The sequence below is a fragment of the Typopeltis vanoorti genome, chromosome 5 (genome assembly GCF_054136105.1).
Source record: "Typopeltis vanoorti isolate ZY-2024b chromosome 5, IOZ_Tvanoo_1.0, whole genome shotgun sequence".
Lineage (NCBI taxonomy): Eukaryota > Metazoa > Arthropoda > Arachnida > Uropygi > Thelyphonidae > Typopeltis > Typopeltis vanoorti.
The window spans coordinates 36,017,496-36,043,246 of record NC_143553.1 but is presented as its reverse complement, the minus strand read 5'-3'; positions in this window follow the sequence as shown (position 1 = coordinate 36,043,246).

The following is a 25,751-nucleotide window of genomic DNA, read 5'->3' as shown; positions in this document are numbered from 1 at the left end:
TAGCTCCCGTTGTTTCTCTTGAAACTTTTCCATCATGTGGCGCAACCCAAAGATAGCATCTGTTGTTGATCTACCAAGCATGAAGTCAAATTGTTCCTTTGCAATCTCCACCTCCTTCCTCAATCTTCCATCAAGAACCCTTTCTAGGATCTTTATTGTGCGGGACATCAACTTTATTCCTCTGTAATTTTTAAAGTCTTGTGCATCCTCCCTTTACCCTTGTAGATGGGAACGAGAGTACTCTCCCTCCATTCCTCGGGTATATTTTCCTGTTGGCAAACTTTCATGAACAGGTCCCACAGCAGGTCAATTCCCTCTCTTCCAGTGCCTTCCATTCCTCCACTGGAATTCTGTCGGGGCCCACCGATTTTCCATTCCTCATCCTCTTCATGGCCTCCGTCACTTCCATTCTACTGATGTTCTGCACCATCCCTTCAGAAGGCTGCCCATCTTCTCTGTGAGTCCTTGCATTTTCCTCATTCAAAAGTCCCTCAAAGTATATTTTCCATCTGTTTCTTATGTCGACATCCCTCCATAATTCTCTTCCTTCAGCATCTTTGATCTGCCTCACATGTAAGATGTCCTTTTCTGCTTTATTTCTACATTTCGCTAGTTGGTCAATTTTTCTCCTTCCTTTGTTTCTAATTGATCATACAGATCTTGATATGCCATGGCCTTCGCCTGTGCCACAACTCTCTTGGCTTCTTGCTTTCTCTCTTTGTATACCTCTCTGTCCTCTTTCACTCTTGACTCATCCCACTTCTGCTTTTCCTTCCTCTTAGCTGTCACTGCCACTTGTACATCATTATTCCACCACCAACCCTCCTTCTGCTCTCTAATCTTTCCAGATGTCTCACCAAGCACCTCGATTGCACAGCTCAGGATTACTTTTGAATTATATTTCCACCAATCTTATACACTTTCCAGTCCATCCGAAATCCTCTCTAACACTCTCTCCCTAAAACGATTCCTCACACGCTCCTCTTTTAAGCGAAACCACTTAACTGTCTTCATCCCATGGCAACCAGAAGTTCGTATCTTCGATCTCATTTTAAAGAGCAACAGTGAAATATTTAGAAAAAAGTTCACTGACACATGTCTAGGTGTGGGTGATGTAAGCGAAATCTACTATGTATTTTTTTGGTAAAATTCATATTGATGGTCGTTAATTAGTTGAGAGTTTTCCTTGAAGAACTGAGTATTTCTGACCTTCTCCAATATTTACACAACACTGAGGTGAGATAGGGGTATAGATTGATTACAGTCATTGTGACCTGTTTTTTTTTCAAGTGGATGTATATGGAATTGCTTCTATGCCTCAGGGTAGATGTGAAATATAGTGTAGAGATGATAAAGAACAGAATTTTTTTTTCGGAGTACATCTCTTGAGTACAGTTGGTAGGTTACCAGGACCACAAACACTTTGTTATCCAATCTGTTCAAGATTATTCTGATTTTATTTTTATTATATTTTATTTAAGAGAGCCTGTGTAGCTCAGTAGAAGTGGCGTTTGCACTCTACAGCACTTGACCGCACGAAGAAAGGATTTGGTGGTTCAAATCTAGTCGCTGATTAGAAGAAATTTTTCTGTCTTTTTTCGGCCGGTTCCCGACTTAGTCGATCTCTGGCTCGGGCTAGCGGGTTTTTTCTACCGGAAACTCGGGTTTTTCGTCTCGTAAACTCAAGAAAATCGACCGTAGAACCCACACTATTTTCAGATATTAAAAATATTGTGTTAGGGTTAGAGACCACGAAATGGCGGCACTAGCTTGCCGCCTTCTTCCCTGCGTACCGATGCATCAGTGATAGCCTTGGGCTAGCTATCTCTCTGATCGGCTACCAGTGGAGATTGTACTGCCCACTCAGTCTCCAAAAGTTAGATGGGGTAAACGGCCCCGCCTACTCCCTATACGGGAACAACTTAGGCGTTAGCTGATTGTTTTTTATATTTTATTTATTTATTTATTCTGGCAGTGTCTATTGAAGGCAGGGAGGCATGCACACAGCTCACGTAAGCTACGTGGCTCATTTTGCAGATGAAGAAGGAGATGATTTGCCTGTCATCCATGCAGAAATTGGATGAGAAAAATTATGCGAGATCAGCTTTAGCTTTAGGTTATGTTACGATCCTAACCTAAAGTTGAAGATTAACTTTAGGTTACTATCGTAACATAACCTAAGGGCGAGCAAGAGATGGAAAGTCAGGTGGACAGAAGTTGCACCTGCCAGTTCTTCGATTCTTTCTAATGTAATAAAGAAACGACACCCTCCACAATTCCTCTGAAATCTCAACTAATAAACGATCATTAGCATGGATTCCACCACTAATGATTAACAACGCACAATGCTCTCAGGTTACCAAAAGAAACGCCATGAAAATTATGAGGAATCTCAAGTGATTGCTCATGATGTCATTTAAGTATTTGGATCAGGTTTGGCACAAACGCTTATTAAATTTCAATCACGAAATTCTGACTTCTGCAACTGGCATGCCAGCTTTCTATCTAAAAGCATATTACTAGTGATGTGCGAGAAATCCTTATCCTCGTACTTTGAAATTATTACTGGTGTTGCATAAGGTTGTGTACTTTCACCTACTCTCACTCTCTCTCTCTCTTTCTCGTCTTTGTGTGTGTGTGTGTGTGTGTGAAAGTGGTGTTTGCACTCCTTAACACAAAACTGCCCTAAGATAGACTTACGCTCAAGTATAGTCGCCGACTAGATGAACTTTTTCTGAGCTTTTTTTTTTCGACCGGTTCCCAAGTTAGTCGATCTTCGTAACGGCCAAGGGTTTTTTTACCCGGAAACTTGGGTTTTTCAGCCCGTAAATTCAAGAAAATCGACAGTAGAGCCCACACTATTTCAGCCATTAAAAATATTGTGTTAGGCTTAGGAAAAGGCTGACCATACGTGTCGTTTTAAACGGGACAGTACCGTTCTTTTTTTTTTTTTTCATATTTCCTGGCCGTCCTGTCGTTCTAATAAATATTACAATTTTGTCCTGTTTATAATAAAAACTATAAACATACTTTAATAATATTGATCAAATACCGGTTCCCGAGTTAGTCGATCTCTGGCACAGACAAGCGGGTTTTTTTCTCCTGAAAGTCGAGTTTTTCGTCCCGTAAACTCAAGAAAATCAACCATAGAACGCACATTATTTCAGACATTAAATATATTGTGTTAGGGTTAGGGACCACGAGATGGCGGCACCTGTTGAGCCGTCTCTCTTCACTGCGTGCCGCTTAATTAGTGATAGCCTTGGGCCAGCTATCTCTGATTGGCTGCCAGTGGAGATTGAACTGCCCACTCAGTCTCCAAAAGTTAGATAGGACTAATACGGCCTCGCCTACTCCCTATACGGGAATAAAAAAGGCGTTAGCTGATTTTTTTTTCATAAATTATTAATTATAACTAGGGATCCCAGACGTCCCATAAAATACGAGATCATCGTTTTTGGCTAATGTGTCCCGTTGTCCCGAGAAAACTCTTCGGGACAACTTTTTTGTCCAGTACTTGACAGTTCAAGACTGAATAGCAAAATCGATGAGTTACAATTTCTATTCTATCACAAACATCGCTCTCTGTCATTACAGGGAACTGTAGACGGTTTGTTATTTTCTCAAGGTGAGTGATGGCAACAGTGCACAATGATAAGTTCGTTAGAACAGTGTGCATGTGCGTTGACATTTTGGCTTGTGCTGTGATATTGGCTCAGCTTTAAATAGAACGGAACGGTCCGCTTCACCCACGCCATTTTAGAATCTTGCTCCAAGAGAAACAGGTTGGTGCTTGCAGAGTATTAATTACTGTTTGGCTGCTGTTAAAGTGTATGGTTTTTAAATTCCCCTGTGGCCCTGTTAAACGTTGAAAAAGTCAAAAAGGAAGTGTGATTATACAGGTGCTTTAAAAACTCAATTTCCTTTTTTAAAAAAAATCTACTAAATTGGGAGACAGATAAAGTGGATTGTACAGTTTGTGGTGGCTTGTTTAGCGTCGAGCATGGCAGAAAGACCGACATTACCCAGCACATTGCTACGAATAGACATAAATGTGCATCATGAGCTAGTACAAGTGCAAAAGTCAATGATTTCTTTATCAAGAAACAGATTGGGGAAGTGGAAAAGAATCTTGCTGCAAAAGAAGCAACTTTCGTGTATCACACATGTTTTCACAACCAGAGTTTTCAATCAATGGATTGTACATCTAAAATAATACGTAAGTTATATGATAGAAAATTTACCTGTGGGCAAACATAAACACAAGCGTTAATTGTGAATGTTTTGGCTCCATTTGCAATCAAGCAATTCAAACTGGAAATGGAGAAAGCAAATTATATATCTATCCTGATTGCCGCTTCAAAACATGATGCTTCCAAACTAGTGCCATTGATAGTTCGATATTTCGTTCCAGAAAAAGTTGTTAAAACCATGATTCTAGAATTTACAGACTTTCCTAGTGAAAGCGCAGAACTACTTACGGATTACGTATGGAACTTGTTAAAATCTTGGAAGATTAAAGATAAAGTCATAGCTTTATCAGCGGACAATACTAATTCTAACTTCGGTGGATGTTCGAGAAAGGGAAGAAGCGACATGTATCATAAACTGAGAACTAGGTTTTGCAGCGGATTGATTGGAGTTGGTTCCTCAGCTTATATTCTGAACAATGCTGTGCAAAGCTGATACATTGTCTGTAGACATTCAGGCTGTTATAGCTAAAATATTTCAACACTTTTATATATACCCTGTAAGAGTTCAGTCCCTAAACGAATTTTGTGAATTTGTGGACAATGAGTATAAAACAGTTCTAGGACACTCGAAAACAAGGTGGCTGCCGTTGCATCCAGCTATCAAAAGGTTGAATGAAATTTATGAAGGACTTAAAGCCTATTTTCTTTCAATAGATAAATGTAAAAATATGAGTTGCAATGTAAAATATTCTATACCACTATCAGGAGCATAGAAGGAGAAACGATATCTTTCTTTGAAGCACAGTCAATTATACAGTCACTGGTTGGAAAAATTGAAATGAGAAGATTTAAAAATTTGACAACTACCACCGAAAAAAAGCTACTTCTTGAGTTGCAAGAGGAAGGATTGATTAGTGAAAAGGCATTCCATTCTCATAAAATTGATTTCTACAACTCATGTGTGTGTGTGTGTCAATATAAAAAAATGGTCACAGTATATGCTCAAATTAGACAGTATGTCTTGTGTGAAACCGAGAACAGCATTATGTTGGGGAAAATGTTCTTTAAACAGTCCAAACTATTAATCAAACCGCTTCCATTTCGAACATTGTTGAATCCGATTTGTTTGATGAAGTAATGATAGTGAAAGCATATCTGAAGTCCAAAGTGAAGGACATGTTGAAATCCAAACATTTAGATGAAGTCTGGGTGGATCTCGTAAAAAATGTTGAAGGAGAATTATCAAATTTAAAGAAAGTAGTGGAGTTCGTTATGTGTATCCCTGGAACAAATGCGTGTGTCGAAAGTTTATTTTCTCGCATGAACGCACTGTGGACCGATGAGAAAAACAAATTGTCTGTAAAAACTGTAAAATCAATGCATATTGTAAACTCATTCTTCAGTGAGGATTGTGTAGCTTTTCATGACATGATTCTTAAAAACAAACAATTGTTAAGTGAAATTCATTCTTCAGAAAAGTATTGCAAGAGTGAGTAAGACTGATTGATTAATAAGAATATTGTCAGGAGAGAAGAGCATTACCGTATTAACAATGTTTTTGTATCTATAATAGTAAGTAAAAAACCATTTGAAGGCAACTTAAAGTGGTTTAATGAAAATATGCAGCCTAACAATTTGATTTACTATTTGTTTACTTATACATAGTAAACCTTACCATGCACACACTTGGAAAGTTAGAATCATTTTGTAAGACTGGCATATGTGATGGATGAGCATACTAAACTTTCACCCTCAGTCATAAGTGTCTCGTATTTTTTTCCAATGTATCTAGGATCCCTATTCGTAACCTATAATCGTATATCGATATCGTTGATACCAGTAATTTGTATAACTATGGAGTCGCATTGTTCGATACTAAATATCGATATCTGCAGTGATTTATTCAGAGAAAATAGAAAATAATGTTGGCAACACTTGCGCATCTCAGACGCGGGGCCATTTCTGCTGTAGCTTAGTGTTTGTTTTGCCTGTATGCTAACCGGTGGCTTTGTTATTCAATACCGATGGTTTAAATTTCATATTTTTTTAATTTTAAAGTATTATTTTTTAATGCTTTAAGTCTATCCTTGCAATGTCAGAGGCGAAACTTCTGCAGTTTTAATGACGATCTCCAGAAAGAATTCAGATTTATTAAACTGGACAAGCTGAATGGAAAGAAATACCGGACGGCCTGAACGAGTAACTTGTCACACGCACAGAAACAAAAGAAAGTCGTGTATTCGATCAATGAACCCTCATAAAATCTATAATTGTGAAGCAGGTGGATACATGGAATAAAGAAAACATTCATGTATCTGAGAGATGGGTACAGATTTTTTCTGAAATGAGCGAAAAACGCCTAGACTTTCAAGACTTTTGTAATATTGTAGAGTTTATTCTTTGTCTTTCAGGAAGTACAGTACCTGTTGAGAGCCTAGTTGTTGTCAGCCTAGTATTGTGTGCAGAAGTTGGCTGAAATGTGTGACATGCGGAAAGATCTAATGAGCGATTTACAAATATCACACAAGGAACACTCATTAATTCCTACTGAGTATGCCTTGTGTATAAATGACCTTGGTAGATTCTTTGATTTTACGAGCAGCGAAGGTGTTCTCTATGTAAGACATGGAGCTCTTAGTCCAGTCAGTATTAAGTTGCGTGTGTGTGTGTGGGGGGGGATGAAAATCTATGCCAGAGTTGTCTTCTCTGTTGTTATTGACGTCTCCAATATGTTCTTTCCTTCTTATTTCTAAACTTCTAGATATCTATCCTATTAAAGAAAGGCTGCAAGAACATGGAATATTATAAACTCCCGGATGTAAACTCGTATAGTGAAAATGATCTTGAAAGCTACTATTATGTCATAAAATCTGAGGAGACTAGCAATTTTAAGCGAAGGTCAACCAGCGTAAGGGGGTGAATGTTGGGATTTTGCTGTGGAGCAAGAGTTTGTGCGTGTGTGTGATATGAGGCTAAGAAGGTTAGTCTTCAAAACCTTCAGGAGTGAATGCTTTACCATGATAGAGTCCTAAGTTTCCTAATGTGAGTGTTTAGTAGTCGAACTCTATCTATGACGATTGGTTTCATGAGAAAGGCTAGTCGGTGAAGGTGAATTAACCAGTGAGATGCTACTTTTCTTTTTCTTGGAAACTGGATGTTTTACTCCAGAAAAGAAATGGTCATGTGTCACAGAATTAAGTCATATACACTAGCTTCATGAAATCAACTGCTTCTTCCAAATATCTTTCAACTGCTTATTTGGAGAAACCAGTGGAAGAATCAACTGCTTCTTCCAAATATCAACCAAAGCAATATGCAACCTGAAATATGAAAGCAATATGAAACAATATCTACTAGCTGAACAACTGACTCAAAGAAAAAACAGCATCAGAACAATCAGCTAATGCCTTTTATTTCCTTATAGGGAGTGGGCGAGGCCGTTTGAGCCCTAGCTAACTTTTTGGAGACTGAATGGGCAGTTCAGTCTTCACTAGTATCCAATCAGAGATATCTGGCCCAAGGCTATCACTAATTTAAGTGGCTCGCAGTGAAGTGACGGCTCAACCAGTGCCGCCATCTTGTGGTCCCTAAGTAGGCTGACCATATTTCCTTGAGACAAAAACGGGACATTGAGATGGCAAAAACGGGGCGGGGTTTATGTAATATTCTGTATTCATGAAAAAGTAAGACGTTAAAAAAAGTTTTATTACATAAACATATTGAGCTTACCATTATTCTCTAGTGACAGAACCCATGCAAAAATGTAGGTAGACGTAGATTAGGACTGTATTTCACCACGATCGTACCATGAATATTTCTCCCATGAAGTGATCTTACACAACAAATTTCGGTCTTTCAATATCTTATCATAAAACATCTCACACTCCATGACACAGTTTTGTCTTACAACTAACATAGTCTCATTGTCTCAACACTTAATCTAGATTTCTCCTTTGGCTACATACTGTTCATAGCAGAAAATATTCTCTCAACAGGTGCTGCACTTCCTAGAAGGCAAACAATAAACTCTACAATATTACAAAAGTCTTGAAAGTCTAAAAATCTGTACTTTTGTTCCATCACTTGTACACAGCTTGTCCAGTTAAATAGATTTAAATTCTTTTTGGAGATCGTCATTAAAACTGCAGTTTCGCCTCTTTGACATTGCAAGGACAGACTTAAAGCTTTAAAAAATAAGACTCAAAACTTTAAAAAGTATGATTTAAACCACCGGCATTGAATAACGAAGCTACCGGTTAGCATACAAGATAAACAAAAACTAACGCTATAGCAGAACAGTCGCCGCGTCTGAGACGCGCAAATGTTGTCAACATGCATTTTTTATTTTCTCTGAATAAATCACTGCAGATATTGATATTTATTATCGAACAATGCGACTCCATGGTTATACAAATTACTGGTATCCATGATATTGATATACGATTATAGGTTATGAATAATAATTTATAATTCACCAATATCATTAAAACATATTTATAGTTTTTATTAAAAATGGGATAAAATTTACATATTTATTAAAACTACAGAACGGCCAGGAAATATGAAAAAAAAAAAAAAAAAAAAAAACGGTACTGTCCCGTTCAAAACGGTATGTATGGTCAATCTACAAATTACTGAACAATAGCCAGCTCTCACGTTCCGCGTGTAATGGTTTAAAACATTTTTATGTATTTTAGTAATGATATGTTTCATGTTGGCTTTGTATTGTATATTTTATTCGTCCTGACCAAGAAGGAGCCCTAATATTTATGGCGAAACTAGTCGGTTTGTATTTTTTGTTGTTACAACCAAAATAAATCAATTGTACTTCCTTCTGTAATCGATTTCTATTGGCTGAAATAAATTAAATTGGTTATGTTCATACCTTGATTTGTTTGCAATATTTCGAGTAGTCCCTGTTAAACCGAAGAAGCTTTCTTGACTCCTCTATGTCAATTTTCTAGGAGGCCTGTAAGGTTGACTACACAATTCTTATCTTCTGAATTCAGTGATGTGTAATTAATATAATAAATCACTGAATCATGGAAAACGAAAATTGTTCCATATTTCAGTTTTATATGAGTTTTAGTATTTTTCTATATGAGCTCTTGGACCAGCAATATTGAATGAATAGCAAAATGAATTCTAGTATGTTGAAAAGGGACTCTCAGGGATCATTCCATTTGGAATGACCCTCTCAATGAGCGCCGGCGCCTAGTATTTTTCTTGTGTGTGCGATTAATGTTCGGGCCTTTCCAAAAAAGTTTTTTTTTGAATAAAGTGTTCATAAAACGAACAGGAAATGAAAAACAAATGAAAAGTGCTTTACAGTGTAATGTTACCTACGGATTAGTCCTGCTTATACATTTTTTTTTTTACACGGAACTCAACAATTAATCATAAGTTGATTTATGATACAATCAAAAAATAAAGAACTATTTTAGGTATATTTTCGTAAATTTTAATAAGAAATTACAGTGATATAATCGGGTCGAGGATACAATTTCAGAATTTACTTGTTTGTTTCCGGGAAGATCTGAAGGGGGCCCGAACGGGAGACGACGTACATTCATAATTATACAGTATGTACCATTCGTAGTTCGTTTAAACTCTTATCTCATATTTTTTGACATCTTATAGGCGCCTTTTCTTCTGCGGCGCCTGTGTATAGTGCACACTTCGCACACGCCTCCAGCCGGGCCTGCTCTAAACCATATATTTTGTTTTGTCCTGCCAGAATTGGCAGTCAGCTCTCACACTTCTAATAGCTGGTGGAGCTCTATCAAAGCTGATAGAAATCAGTGATTTTTGGTTACAGGCTGCTTTTAAGCATCCTGTGATTTGTCTGCACTGTTTGAATATTGGCTCAGTTTGGAGTCGTGGCATGAATTATCCATAGGGGATTTATCCATGCATACTCTGCAGGTTGAAAACATGAAGAAAGTGTTGGAATTCTCAAGTATCAGCAGATGCACCTCCACATTGATGAGGTAAATTGTGGAGCATGTTGTTTCTTTAACTAACGCACTCGAAAGTCTCTTTGTTTTTTATATACGTTTTTTGAATGTCAGAGTTTGGCTATAAATGACATCCAGATATACTGGATATTTTTGCTGTTGGTGTGTTTGAACTGTATTATTACACGTACTGTTTAGCTTTCTGTCAACCTCATGATTGCTGAGATAGTAACCTAGATTTTGGCTTGACTAGTATTCAACAAAATTTTCGTTGTAATAAATTGCGTTTTTTTTTTTTTTTTTTTTTTAGGGGTGGGGGTATTTTCATTTTATCTTCAAATCATGTTAAAATAGGAGACTAGTGTCACAACAGTTGCAAATGCAAAGTCTCTTGTCCTGGAATAAATTGGATGGTCATTGATATAGATGTCAAAAAGAAGGATAAGCACGCTCCCTTGTGAGGCTTATTTTTTTGTTGCCACTGACTCTTTTTTTTTTTTTTGTCAAATAGTCACAAAGAACAATCTATTTTTCAACCGCGATAGTAAAAGGCGTATGAGTTTGTAGTCCTTGTTAATGCTGTAAACTTTGATATGGAGAAGTATGTGGGCTGAAGGTGCTATAGACGGTAGTGAGCACAACCAGCGCAAGTCCTGTCTTAAGATTTCTTTGAAAACCATCTCTGATGTACTGTGTGAGATTCAAGATCTGTTCCTCCTTTACACGGAGTTGGCAGGGTATTTCCTTCATGAAACTCGATTTTCATCCCGCAAACAAACAAACAAACTGACCATAAGAACACATAGGCAATTAACAGATAATACACTAGCTTTATAGTCTGAGTTGCTTCGGCAGTAAATCCAAAATAACCAAACCTTCAAGATCTGTGATGTGCAAGATTTTCCAGATCCAAAGCCAGATTGTTCGAGTAAAATATTTTTCAAAATGATAGCTAGTCTGTTGAGGATCATCCTTTAATACAGTTTATAGAAACTGCAGAGTACAAGAAGAAACCTATAATTTTTTTTTTTTTTTTTTGATGTGTTGGTGATTTGCCTGGTTTTAGAAAGACCGCAATTCTGGCAGATCGCTGGCAGTGAAAAGTGTTGTTGCAAGATAGTTGATAAATAGGAATGAAATCCAGCGTTTGGTATTTGGGCCAAAATTTAATATTTGTTCATTACATAAGTCATTTATATAATTCCTGTAGAGCGTTTGCCGCCTGGGACGATCTCTGAGTTTTCCGCCACTCTCAATACACACCAAAAATACTATAAAAAGTCAAAACAACGTATAGGGAAAAATAACGTATAAGTTATTTTTCTTGCTTTTTCTGTTAGCAAAATCGTCGATGACACTGCCGAAGTCTATTGCATAGTAATGTAGGCAATTCTTAATCAATTTTATTGTGAGGAAAATTCGCAGTAGTATTACAATATTTGGAAATGAGTTCTCTAGATTGTATTTTAGAATTAACTGCAAAAGTTCAAAAAGGTTCAAAGTGCCGCCCGGGACGGACCATTCACTCTGCTCCTCCTTGTTAATGCTGTAAACTTTGATATGGAGAAGTATGTGGGCTGAAGGTGCTATAGACGGTAGTGAGCACAACCAGCGCAAGTCCTGTCTTAAGATTTCTTTGAAAACTACGCCACTGCCTGTAGCCTTTCACTTTTTTAAAGGAACTCATATCCGTATTTGGTCATATCAAAAGGTGAGTTGAAATTGTCTTCGTTTGATTTCTTTAATTCCCCCTTCTGTTTTTTAATGGAGTTTACGTATGGTCGCATATTTATTCTGAACTTTTAGTAAAATATCGACTATCTTCTCAATACTAATCAGGAGTGTTATTATTATTATTATTATTATTATTATTATTATTATTATTATTATTATTATTTTATAACATTTATAAGAGCCTGTGTAGCTCAGTGGATGTGGCCCTCCCGAATATGGAACACCGTTCAAACACTCATAAAACACAAAGAACCCATAACAGAACACACATTATTCTGGTTAAACGAAGGTACCATTAATACAACTAAAGCAATCATTATTATAACAACCATGTACTCGATTTGGACATACAGATGCGACAAAATTTACGGAAGGGAAACAGTACCAGACATACGCAGGAAAATAAACAACATATTAAAAGACACAATCGCAGATACCATAAACAGAAACAAAATAACCAAACACCAATGGCGGCAAATGGGTCTCATCTCAGAATTCGAAGAACAACTGCAGATCATAGAAATAAAAGACCCACCATAAATACAAAACTTAAAACAAAACCATACAAAACATTTTGTAGAACGCGAAGAAATATTGTAATATACTTTCTCATTAAGCTGTATAACCACCTGTATATTAATTACTTTATACTATAATTGGTTGTAGCCTTGTGTATAATAATGGTCAATTATGGAGATTGTAGTTTAGTTTTATGTTTCAAAAATGTCAAATATATATAATGGAGGAGTTTGACCACATTTTAATGATATATGATATGTAAAGTAATTATATGTATTTGTTTAAATATGATATATGTAAATAGCACTTAAAGTTCTACGATAAGTTCATAATGTATGAACCAAACCTTTATATTTTAAAAACAAACATTACACAGGTTTATTAGAGAATAAATTATTTAAGAAGTGTTTCCTAACACGACAAAAAAAAAAAAAAAAAATATATATATATATATAGATAGATAGATAGATAGATACAAACCCAAGAAGGAAGGCGTAATATACTACCAGCAAACAGTAAATGTAACTACATATAGAAACAAATAGGATTTATGAAATAGTAATCAAAATGTTAATGAGTGCTTAAGATAAAATGACAACAATAATTAAGATAGAATGATAGAATGTATGACACACTAAATTAAAAAAAAAAATCAAAAGCTCAGATGAAGCATAAGACTATAGGAAACAGAAAGCACTGAGCTGATTATCATGCGAAAAAAAAAAAAAGGCTGTATAAACACAGAAAAAAATGCACAATGCGAAACCATAAAGAAATGTCAAAGAAAAATGCCAATTAGAATGAGAATGCTATTGTACAGCATGTATATAATTGTAAATAGATGTAAAATAGGATGTATGAAATAGTAATTTAAATGTTAATATAAGTGCTTAAGATAGAATGATATCAATGCATGACACATTGAAGAAATAAAATGCTCATATGAAGTATTAGGACTTCAGGAAACGCAAGGCACTGAGCAGATTATCATGTAAAAAAAAAAAGATTGTATGAACAAAGATAATAGACACAATGTGATAAAGAAACTATAAAGAAATGTCAAATAAAAAATGCCAATTAAAATGAGCATACTATGTACAAAATGTATATAATTGTAAATAGATGTATATATATTTATTCCTATTTAGATTGTACATAGATGCTTTGTTGTTAATAAAATATATGTAGCTCAGTGGATGTGGCGTTTGCACACCACAGCACTTGACCCCACACGAAGGAAGACTTGCTTTCGAATCTATTCGGCGACTAGAGGAAATTTTTCTAAACCTTTTTTCGACCGATTCCCGAGTTAGTCGATTTCTGGCATGGGCAAGCGGATTTTTTAAACACGGGACGAAAAACCGGAAAATTCGGTTTTTCGTCCCGTAAACTCAAGAAAATCGACCGAAGAAACCCACATTATTTCAGACGTTAAATATATTGTGTTAGGGTTAGGGACCACGAGATGGCGGCACTTGTTGAGCCGTCTCTTTTCACTGCGTGCCACTTAATTAGTGATAGCTTTGGGCCAGCTATCTCTGAGTGGGTACCAGTGGAAATTGAACTGTCCATTCAGTCTCCAAAAGTTAGATAGGGCTAAACGGCCTCGCTTACTCCTTATACTGGAATAAAAGGCGTCAGCTGATTTTTTTGATCTCTTTATAAGGTTCCATGCATTTCTGCTGCCTTGGGCCAAGGCTAATTCTTCAATCTGCTTTCTTGTCGCATCTGGTTTCTGCCACTACATTGGTCAGATTATCACCAGCTCTAAAGATGTCACTTGAGAAGAGAACTTTTTCGTATAATATTTGATATTCCTTATATGTTTTACTCTGTCTCTTATTTATCCCTGAACAATATGTAAAACATAATGTGCTTTCTTGATATTTTCTGCAGCATCTTAATGAAGGCAGAATGATTTTAGGGAGTTGGTATAATAATATTAAATTTTTCTTCCAAGTTTGCTGAATACCCAATTTGCTTTCCTAAAGTGGAAATATCAGTGAAAATTCACAACACATGATTCACACATTTGAACCACGTGCTGTGAATATGGTACTGGCCTGACCAGGGCCGGTTCTGATAGGTGTGCAGGGCGTCGTGCACGCAGGAGGCCAAATCTCTAGGGTGACCGATGGAATAAATTCGATATAGCCTATAGTTGATTTAAAAATATTGGCGATGAAATAGGAACGTAACATTGTTAAAACTACGAAATTGTTAAAATTTGACATTTATTGCAAACAATAACTTGATGTCATCATTTCCAAATCTATTTATAGCTTTGAGAATTTTCCTCACATAACCCGTTAGTGTGGCATGAGGTGAAAGGAGCTATTCGAAACTCAAACTTATAAAAACATATTTAAGAACATTAAATGACCCAAGACAGGTTTAGTGATTTAGGATTGCTAGCAATAGAAAAGGATTTGTCTGAAAAATTAGAATTATCAAATGTTATTGATGAATTGGCAAATAAAAAAGCAAGAAGAACAATGTTCTGACGTAATGATTGCATCTGTTTGGGAAGTTTCGCATTTTGCATCTGTTTGATATAATTTATACATACATTGTACTTTTTCTATTTTTATAAAATTAAAATGAATAGCCTGCAGTATATAAAATATTTTATCAATTTTCCTTTGTCAATTAGGCTACATTATACTGTCATAAAAATACTAATAGTAATATTCTGGGTTATGTTGTAAATTTATTCGCGATCGCATTGTTAGGGTAAGGCTACACAAGTTTGTTTTTTTTTCGAACATGTACAGCAGTGAATAGAACATATGCACATGAATGTTCTGTACAAATTTTTTCCGTCAACGTGGCTATCACCATTCTTGCATACGTTCTATTCACTGCTGTACATGTTTGAAAAAAAAAAAAAAATAGTGTAGCCTTACCCTCAAGGGCTGCCAATTATCTCTAGTACGCAGGCGTCTAACAGTCTAAAACCGGCCCTGAGCCTGATACGTTACTATTAATTGATTCACGCAGTTAATAGTAACGTTGATGCAAGCAAGTATAAAGTTGGAGTTAGAACCCCAGCTACATCTGCCACTCTTAAAGGAAGGAAAGAGCTTTGGGTTATGCATTAAATGTAGAGAAAGATCTTCTGCAACTTTTCCACATATTCACTAATCTTCGTTTGCTGACATCCTCAGGCCACACCATGGCTGTTAAAATTCCCATAAACATTATTTAAATGAAGGGGATATTAAATCCCACATTATTTCAAAGCCAAATAAGAAACTCAAAGATCGGAATCAAAGAGTGTTTCATGCCGAATATAGTAAACTATAAAAATTTCTGCGGATTGTAGCGTAAGCTAAAGCACATAGTCCAACACTAGGGCAACTCGTTGCAAAGGTGGATAAAGTTCTGATCACTACTCTTAGTATTACCCATAATGTAAAACACATATCCTAGGAGATGTATGATGTTATACATTATGGTGGAAACTATAAAAATTTCGGCGGATTGTAGCGTAAGCTAAAGCACATAGTCCAACACTAGGGCAACTCGTTGCAAAGGTGGATAAAGTTCTGATCACTACTCTTAGTATTACCCATAATGTAAAACACATATCCTAGGAGATGTATGATGTTATACATTATGGTGGAAACTATAAAAATTTCGGCGGATTGTAGCGTAAGCTAAAGCACATAGTCCAACACTAGGGCAACTCGTTGCAAAGGTGGATAAAGTTCTGATCACTACTCTTAGTATTACCCATAATGTAAAACACATATCCTAGGAGATGTATGATCTTATACATTATGGTGGAAACTATAAAAATTTCGGCGGATTGTAGCGTAAGCTAAAGCACAGTCCATATAGTTTATATAGAATATAGTTTACTATATTCGGCATGAAACTCTTTCATTCCTATCCTTGAGTTTCTTATTCGGCTTTGAAATAATGTGGGATTTAATATCCCCTTCATTTAAATACTGTTACATCGCCGAAGCGAAGCCTATTGGCTCTTTTATTTAACTCCAATAGACATGTTAACATTTGCTTTAACACTTTGCAGGGGATTTGTAAACAGACAAGACTACAAGGTCTCCTACCTTAATGATCTCAAAGGCGTGCTTCCATATTTTTCATGTGGTCGTTCTTTTATAATCTCACTCCTGGAATATTCGATTACTTTGTACTAATGCTCCAGTGGGTCTCTCGAAGGGGCATGGAATATGGCATTCTTGTTCTTTGCACTTGCGCGATAATATTCTGTTTTACTGTTGAAAGCCCTTCCACATTTAACGATACCATGTTCATTTACGATCTTGAGAAGGATCCTCAGTTTTGAAACGGCAAAGGCATATCATGTTACAGTGCATTCAGTGGTGTTTCACGAGATCGAACGCCGAAAGAAAGAAAAAAAAAAAAACAGCGAAGTGGACGCTTTCGCTGTTTTATTTAAGATTAAAAAAAAACGCCGAGTTTAAGAAAGAAAAATCGATTCAACATATCAGCAGCACCAAAACGCGTTAATTTTTTCTGTGTACACAAATTATGTGCATATTTATTCCTAAGTGAATTTAAGATTTTTTTATATTGATTTCTAGATATTAAGATATTTCAGACTGCTTTAGTTATCGATATTACTGCTTTTTTTGTTAAATGTTCTGTCTTATCAACTCCAACCAGGATGTTGAATGTTATACATCTCTACCTGAGATCCATGTGCAGTAGAAAGATAAAATGGTGAGGCTCTAATCTCTTTCATCTCACAGTTAGTATCCCGTCTGTAAAGATTTGTGTGTGTGTTCACGGGGCTGGTTTACCTGTCTCGAGGGACGAAAAAAGCGAGTTTCCGGCAGAAAAAAACTCCCTACCTTCTTATGAGACCGGCTAACTCACCATTTCATTGAAAACCTGATAAAGGTTCCTCTCGTCATATAAAAAAAAAAATAAAATAAATCAACTGAAGCCTTTTCTTCCCGTATAGGGAGTAGGCGAGGTGGTTTAGCCCTGTTTGTTTGGAAACTGAGTGGAAGGTTCAATCTCCAGTGGTAGCCAATCAGAGATAGTGCCCAAGGCTATCACTAATTTAAGCGGCTCACTGTGAAGAGACGGCTCAACAAGTACTGCCATCTCCCTAACCCCAACACAATAGTTTTAATGTTTGAAATAGTGTGGGTTCTACGATCAATTTTCTTGAGTTTACGGGATGAAAAACCCGAATTTCCGGGAGAAAAAAACCCGCTCGCCCGTGCCAGAGATCGACTAACTCAGGAATGGGTCGAAAAAAAGATTTGTCCTATGTGTTATAATTAGTTTTATAAATTAATTTTTAAAAAAAAAAAATAATTAAGAAAACTAAGTTAATATAGGAATTTGAATAAGAAAAAAGCATATAGCCAAATTTCTTGTTGGTTGGCGTACTGCTAATTTTAATATATTACAGGTGATGATTATTGGCTGAGCCTCCGTAACTCAGTCATTATAGCAGAAAAGTTGGAAAGACCTGAGTTCGATTCCCGTCAGTGACGTGCGGTACCTTTATCTGGTCTCTTTCGACGAGAGGAGAGTTAGCCGGCCTCATGCCGAGGTAGGGTTTTTTATTTCACCTGGAAACTCGGATTTTTCGTCCCACATAACAGGCAAACCGGCCCCGTGAACACACACGACTACAGTCATAAATATTACGGCAAGGAAGGTAGCGAGAAACAACCTTAAGCCATTATCTCCCTAGCTGCAACCCTCTCAAACAGAGGAAGCCACGAGATTAGGATTAGGACTATGGATTGAATGGCAACTGCAATGTGCTGTATGAGAACCGAGTTGGATTTCATGTTTTGTTTTGTTTTTTCTTTCTTTTTTCCATTCACATGCATTTTTAAAAATGCTTTCTAATCATCACAATAAGTTACAGATTATGTAGATATATTGAACAAACTACGTATACTAAGTTTTTCTTGTGCACAGTTATTTAAAAAAGGGGAAAGGTGATAACGTTATGCATAAACCAAAATGAGTAACACATAATGAATTTGAAACAATTTACAACATAAACGAATATATTTTATTAAACTTTTGAAGAATGAAGAAAAACGGCTTCATAAAATCATGAAGAAATAAAAGAATTGCATAGCATTCTATATAAATCCACACCGCTCGTTATAATGTAATGCATTTCATTGTATTGTCAAAAATGTGTTTTATTTGATTTACTATCGGAACCAATTCGTTTTTGGCTCGATTTGGAACATACGAAGCTTAACTGGTGGCACACGTCGCTTTATTCTACACAGATAATAAGATCGACTGAAGCCATTCAATAAACAATTCATTCAAAATTCGGCCATGTTTTAAGCCGTCGTGGTGACCAGTGATGTACGAGTATACCGTAGAAAAAGAATGGCAGTGTTCCGTAGTCATAAAACAGTCATAAATTCAGGTTTTAGTTTGAATGTAGATATACACATTTCATTTTGTTTAAAAATGTAAAATTAACCATTTCATTTTATTTAGAATCCATTCTAACTAAATTAATCTCTCGTTTGATAAGGGTACGGTAATATTTTATCTTTGTGATACCAGCAGGGTGATTATAATTTATATGTGATATATTCATACTTAGTTAAACATACCTTTTAGGAAATATCGTACTAAAATTCCATAAGCAGCTCCTATTTTTAGTCCATATAAACTTTATTCAAACTGGCATTCATATTTCACGATTTTTTCCATGTTATTTTTGTGTGTTTGCTTGTTGTTGTTGTTATTGAATAATCATTTAAAATGCAAGTGAGTTAGGAACTTCTGTCATTAAATGCTTGATCTTTAATTAAGAGGTGCAGCAATAAAAGACAAATATGGTCCTCCGAGAGACATAAAGCACCGACTTAGTGCCGTATGTGCTATCACTTCCACAAATCTGCATAGTACCATACTTTCCCTGTTTCTCATCATTTGAAAATTATTAATTTCGCTGTTATTGTGTTGGTATGACTCCATCCGAAATTTTGATAACTATCCATCATCGAGCTGCATGAATGCTCGATAAAGCAGAATTTGCTGTGTATATTTGATGACAATTCGTCCACAAAAGGTTGAATTACATTACGTTAGCCAAAAATTAGATAATTGGGATCCTCTGCTCAAGGAATCAAACAAGAACCTTTTTTTTTTTCCCGAACCCAACCTAAAGCCATTAGTAAACTTCCATACCAGGATAGGATTCCAACCGAAAGGTTAAAGGTCAAAAAGCAAACATGCGAACCACTAGAACAAGAATTACTGGTATCAGGCGGGTTTAAAGTACAGTAAAAACCGAATTATCACCCGCAACATGCGTCTTAACAGATAGAGAAGAAAGGGTGTGTGACGGGGGAATTACTGATGCCGGTTCTAATGAACAAAGGCCATGGAAATATCTGTAGAAAATGCACGTAGCAGAAACTGGATCTCTGTAAAAAAAGTGAAGGTGAGTGTGAGGCTGATTAATGACAATTTCTCAGTGTTGGAAGCTCTTAGGGGCACCAGATATGGGGTGGCATTCGATGGCTCACAAGAGTTGAAATTCGCAGGTAAGTATATACTCGTACACATCGTTCAGAGGGGAGAGAGAGAGAGAGAGAGAGAGAGAGAGAGAGAGAGAGAGAGAGAGAGAGAGAGAGAGAGAGAGAGAGAGAGAGAGGCCGAGGACTATTTGCACCATAATTGTTGCAGGCGGCACTCATGGAGAATGACTACTAAACACAAGGTAGTTAGGGTTGTAGGCTAGATCACCACTATTAAGTCTTAAGTCTTAGTTGTTAGCTATCTTCTTTATAGACTTATCGTGAACATGTTAATATAACTTGAATAATTACAAAGTTGTGGAATAGCATACTTGCTACATTTAACAATGTAAAAGAAAAATTCTTGTGACCAGACCATTTTTTATTCTTTTACACGCATCGACTCATAACAGCAAGCTGTCCAATTATTATTGCTATTACTAATCAATAAAATTAATTAAATATCAGAAGTGATAGAATAAATATTTGCGAAATTAGCAAACATATCTATTAATAGTGAAAGAGAAATAAAGCTCTCAATAAAAAAAATCAGCTAACGCCTTTTATTCCCCTAAAGGGAGTAAGTGAGGTCGTTTTAGCTTTAATTATTTGGAGACTGAGGGGAAGTTCAATCTACACCGGTATCCAATCAGAGATAGCTGGCCTAAGACTCCCTAATTATACATGGCATCCGAAGAGAGGCGGTTGACAAGTACATCTTGTGGTCCCTAATCCTAACACTGTTTATTGTCTGAATATAGAGTGGATTCTACAGTCGGTTTTCTTGTGTTTATGGGACTACAAACACGAGTTTCCGGGAGATACACGTGCTTTATATATATATATATATATACGTCACTGACGAGACCTCAATAAAGGTCGAAGCTGGTATGGGTAGTGACCATTGCCTTTAATGCATAGCATCATACATCTCTGCAAGGGGATGTGCTTTACATTAAGGAAAAAATACTAAGGAAAGTGATCAGAGCTTAATCCATACCAGCTTCGACCTTTATTGAGGTCTCGTCAGTGGGAGCCAGACCAGACAATACTAAGGTTGAAGTAATGCAGAGCTTATATGAATATATATATATATATATATATATAAGCTCTGCATTACTTCAACCTTAGTATTGTCTGGTCTGGCTCCCACTGACGAGACCTCAATAAAGGTCGAAGCCGGTATGGGTAGTGACCATTGCCTTTAATGCATAGCATCATACATCTCTGCAAGAGGATGTGCTTTACATTAAGGAAAAAATACTAAGGAAAGTGATCAGAGCTTAATCCACTTTTACCACGAATTGCCTAGAGTGGCACTACCATGAGTTGCCTCAGACTTGCACTACGTGCAGGTGCAAACTTGAGTTGTCTGGTTGCTCATTTGGGAAATAGGATTAAAAACCAAGTTTATATAAAATTACTTGGTATCTTGAATACATAATATACCCAAGTTAAAAAACTTTCTATATATATATATATATTTTTTTTTTTTCCCAGCACATTTATAATTGATTTCGTTTTCACCAGTTGGCAGGAGAAATGAACACCCGAAAGTACTCTATTTCATACACATAAAATATTTTCACAGAGCTCAGCACAAATCTATCATAGTACTTACGAGTACCACAATAATTACTAGCATACTACAGCGGGAGTATCTACCATGACAGATGCCTGACAAGCCCAGGAGAAACACACTCCTCTCCAGAGGGAATCGAAAAGGTTACAAGATTTATTCATATATACTAGACTTCTAAATCATATACGAGCACTAAGACCGATTTTGCTGAGTTGCGTGATTTAAAAAACAATAATAATAAAAAAAAAAACTCCAGTTTCTTCAGGAAGAACTGTTATGTAATTTATGTACGATGCATTACAAGGAGTTTTGTTTTCAATTATTTTATTTAATTTTTTTGAATTATATATGGTTTCTGACATATAATTGGCCATTCATATTAATCCTATAATTATTATCATATAATTGCTATATGATATATTTATCATATACAAATTCTATTCTATTCAGAGTAAAATGTTCAAAAACTTACTTTCAATTTAATGTATTCAAATGAATAACCGATTAGTATTCGTGGGAAAAGACGCAGACGAATGGCTGTGTTGAAGCGACTGCAAATTCCATACTATGCTTTTATTTGACGATTCGATAAAACAAGATATTAAACATCCAAGAAAAGAAAAGAAAAAAGTTATTGCTTACAAAGCGATTCTGCAACGAATATAAACTATTATAACAGAATAACGTCAAAATGATTATGCATTCAAAGCCAGACAATCACATCAATTACATCACAGACGATCAAAGCCGGTGACAGAAAATAAATCAATAACAGGGGTCGCTTTTTTTTTAATACACTTTTTCATTTGTGGAATAGTTGTCGGAATTCGCGGGTGGTCATACCGCAGGACGAGCTTAGTTTCTTCGATGCAAAGAAGTGGAATACATATATCAGAACTTTAAAAGTACAGGCGTCCCTCGGTTTACGCCGCAGTTCCGTTCCTGAAAAAACGGACGTAAACTGAATAGGCGTAAAACCCAATTTTAATGGGAGGTATGAAGTTATGTTCCGCGCAGTCAAAAAATATGCACATGAAGTACGTGTAACATTATTATATTTAAAGCTTTGATAATACATACATATATATTTGTTAAAATAAAATTATTAATAACGAAAACAAAACAAAATTATATACAAAAAATATGAAACTTCAAAAGATATTACATATTTCTACGTTGAAGTTCCTGGTTTCGGATCACCTGCATTTTTTTTTTTAAAAAAGTATCCAGTGTTAACTGCCTAGATTTTCTTTTTCTTTCTTTCAGGAGTTCAGTGTAAGGTCGAATAGATGCGATTACACTCCTTTTTACGTTCGCACTCCGTTCCCAATCGTGGTCAACTTCGCAGAGTTCATCAGTCAATGTCTCTATGCTGCAAGGATACGCTGTAAATCGGCCGTTTTCATATCTCTCAGAAGACCTTTTTCGTTTTCTTTCTCCTCCTTTGGATGTTGACTTAATTGTTCGGCTAATTCTTTTAAGTCTTCATTGGAAAGCGGTTTATCATGGCTCTCTAAGACTTCTGTCACATCTTCAGCTGTAATATCGTACAATCCCACCTCTCGCGTAAGCTTGGTAACTTCTTCAATAACATTCTCCTCTTGCTCTAATTCCTCGAAGTCGTGCATAAATGCTGGAAGAAGTTTTCACCATGCTCCTTTTAAACACTTTGCTGACACGTCGTTCCAAGCTGCCTCGATGTTATTAATGCCCTTCAAAATATCGAATGACCGCTAATAGTCTTTAATAGTTTTTTCTGAAGTGTCCAAGACTCTTACCATTTCCATAAATGTTATACGGAGGTAATAGGCTTTGAAGATTGATATAATCCCCTGATCCATCGGTTGCAAAATCGATGTTGTGTTTGGGGGCATGTAAACAACCTTGACATCCAATGGTGTTCTTACTTCAGCAAGGTTTTGAGGATGTCCAAGGGCATTATCCAAGAGAAGCAATGCCTTGACTGGCAAATCATTTTTGTCCTACCCTGCTTCGAAGCACAAAAATAATTTGTGTACCAATCTATAAAAACGTCTTGTTCCATTTCAAATAGACTGACAGCATGGCTTTTAGACCCTTGAAGGCGCGTGGTGTCTGTGAATGGTACACCAACATTGGTTTAAGCTTCAAAGTTCCGGAAACATTTGCACCCAACAAAAGCGTAAGTCTATCTTTTGCAGCTTTAAAACCTGGAGCGGAACGTTCTTCACAGGAAATGAAGGTGCGTGATGGCAATTTTTTCCAGTAGAGCCCAGTCCCATCAACATTAAAAATGAGATCAGGAGGATAACCTCCTTGTTCTACACAGTCTTAAAATTCTTTAGGAAAAGCAGCCACTGCCGCAACATCTGCACTTGCCGCCTCACCACATAATTTGACACTGTGGCACTTACTTCGAGACTTAAATCTCAAGAATCAACCTTTGCTTCCTAAAAATGTTTCTTCACCTCCATCTTTTTTAAGATCCTCAAAAATTGTTTTTGCTTTCTCAGTTATAACAGCCTGCGTCAGAGGAATGTTTTTCTGATTCAAGTCATCCACCCATGATAATAATTTTTTCATGAAGTTTACTTCTGCTTTTAACGTACATGTTTTGCATTTAGTGCTGCCGTAGATTGCGCAGACTGTTTTATTCTATCTGTATTTTTCATAATTGTAGTAACAGTCGATTGAGGTAAGTTCATACTTCTACACACATTAGCACGTGTCTGCTTTGGAATCACCTCCATCTTCTTTTCAAGTGTGATTGATTTCCGCGCTTTCTTAACACCAAGTTCTGCTAATTTTTCTGCACTTCGTTCATCAGACATAGTATGTAATTAAGTACTTTATCAATTTAAATACGTATGTACGTAAAAAAAAAATTAAACAGAACAATTAGGTAGATTCAACATTAAAACTAGGTTTTATACATATACGTCGTAGTAGCTCGGTAAACACTCAAATAGTAGAGTGCCTGCTAGCGTCGTTTCTCAGTCAACCACACTACGGTAAGAAAGCACGCGCAGGCAACCGGCGTTATTGTGAATCGGCGTAAAACGAGGGCTGCCTGTATTTAAAAAATAGTACTTCTTTGCAGTTCAGTAACTTTTTATTTCGATTAAAGCAATTCTATAATTTTCCACTTTAAAAAACAAAGTAATGAAGAAATTTGCATTAACAATTATTAATCTGCATTCTGTATTAACACTTTCATTGCCAAGCTGAAAATTGGAATTTCGTGTGGTGGGCAATTTTTTTTTATTTAGTTAGCGATAACACTTGATCGGCCGTTTGGTGAGAACTCGCATCGCGTGATATCGTTCATTGCCAAGCTGAAAATTGGAATTTTGTGCGGTGGGCAACTTTTTTTAAATTTTTTTTTATTTAGTTAACGACGTCCACGCGATAACGCGTGATCGGCCGTTTGGTGAGAACTCGCATCGCGCGATTTCGCGTGTTTGGCAATGAACATGTTAACCGTTACAAAAGCAGAAGAATCTTATCCAATGATGGCCTTATTTCACAGTATTATATTATATTTGACAATGGTAGTCAACCAAAAAAATGTGGATCTCATTGACTTCGACGTCCACTATGAAAGCAAAAAACATCTTTCTTACCTTCGAGAGTTGACTGAATTAAGTTCCAAACCTTTCTTTGCTTAAGAAATAGACCCATCGTTTACGTTTTCAAAACATGCAAGTTTATTTCAGATATTACGATATCTGTGTAATGTTCTTTGCGTTTCTCTGAACGCAGACGCCAATCGTCTTGCAGTTGCTTGCTGTCACCACATGAAGCTAAATTTCACAAAGAACTATGATGATGCGGAAATATTCAACCTTAAGAAAGTAACATAATTGGAACTTTAAAAATCTGAAAAGGAATTTTCTGACAAACCGATTTAATTCATCGATGGTCAAAGAAAAGTTGTAGCATGATCTGAGGGTATTGAAATCAAGTAAACAGATCTTACGCCTTGTTTTCAAAAAGTGTATTCAGTTCCAAATTTGCGTCTTTTCAGAACTGTTTCTTGATCTTGTATGCTGGGCGTCTTCGGGAAGAGATCACAGTTGGCAGAGTTAATGACTGAAGTGAAAAATGTAATTTTCCTAAAATGTATATTCCTGAAATCAAGTCTCGGAATATAGCAAAGTGTGTTTTATTGATACAACGATCTCACCCGGGGAATAATGCTATACGTTTTCTTTTATTACATTTTTATATGATGTAACAGTAAGACTGAGCTAAACTCTGCTTTATTATTCAA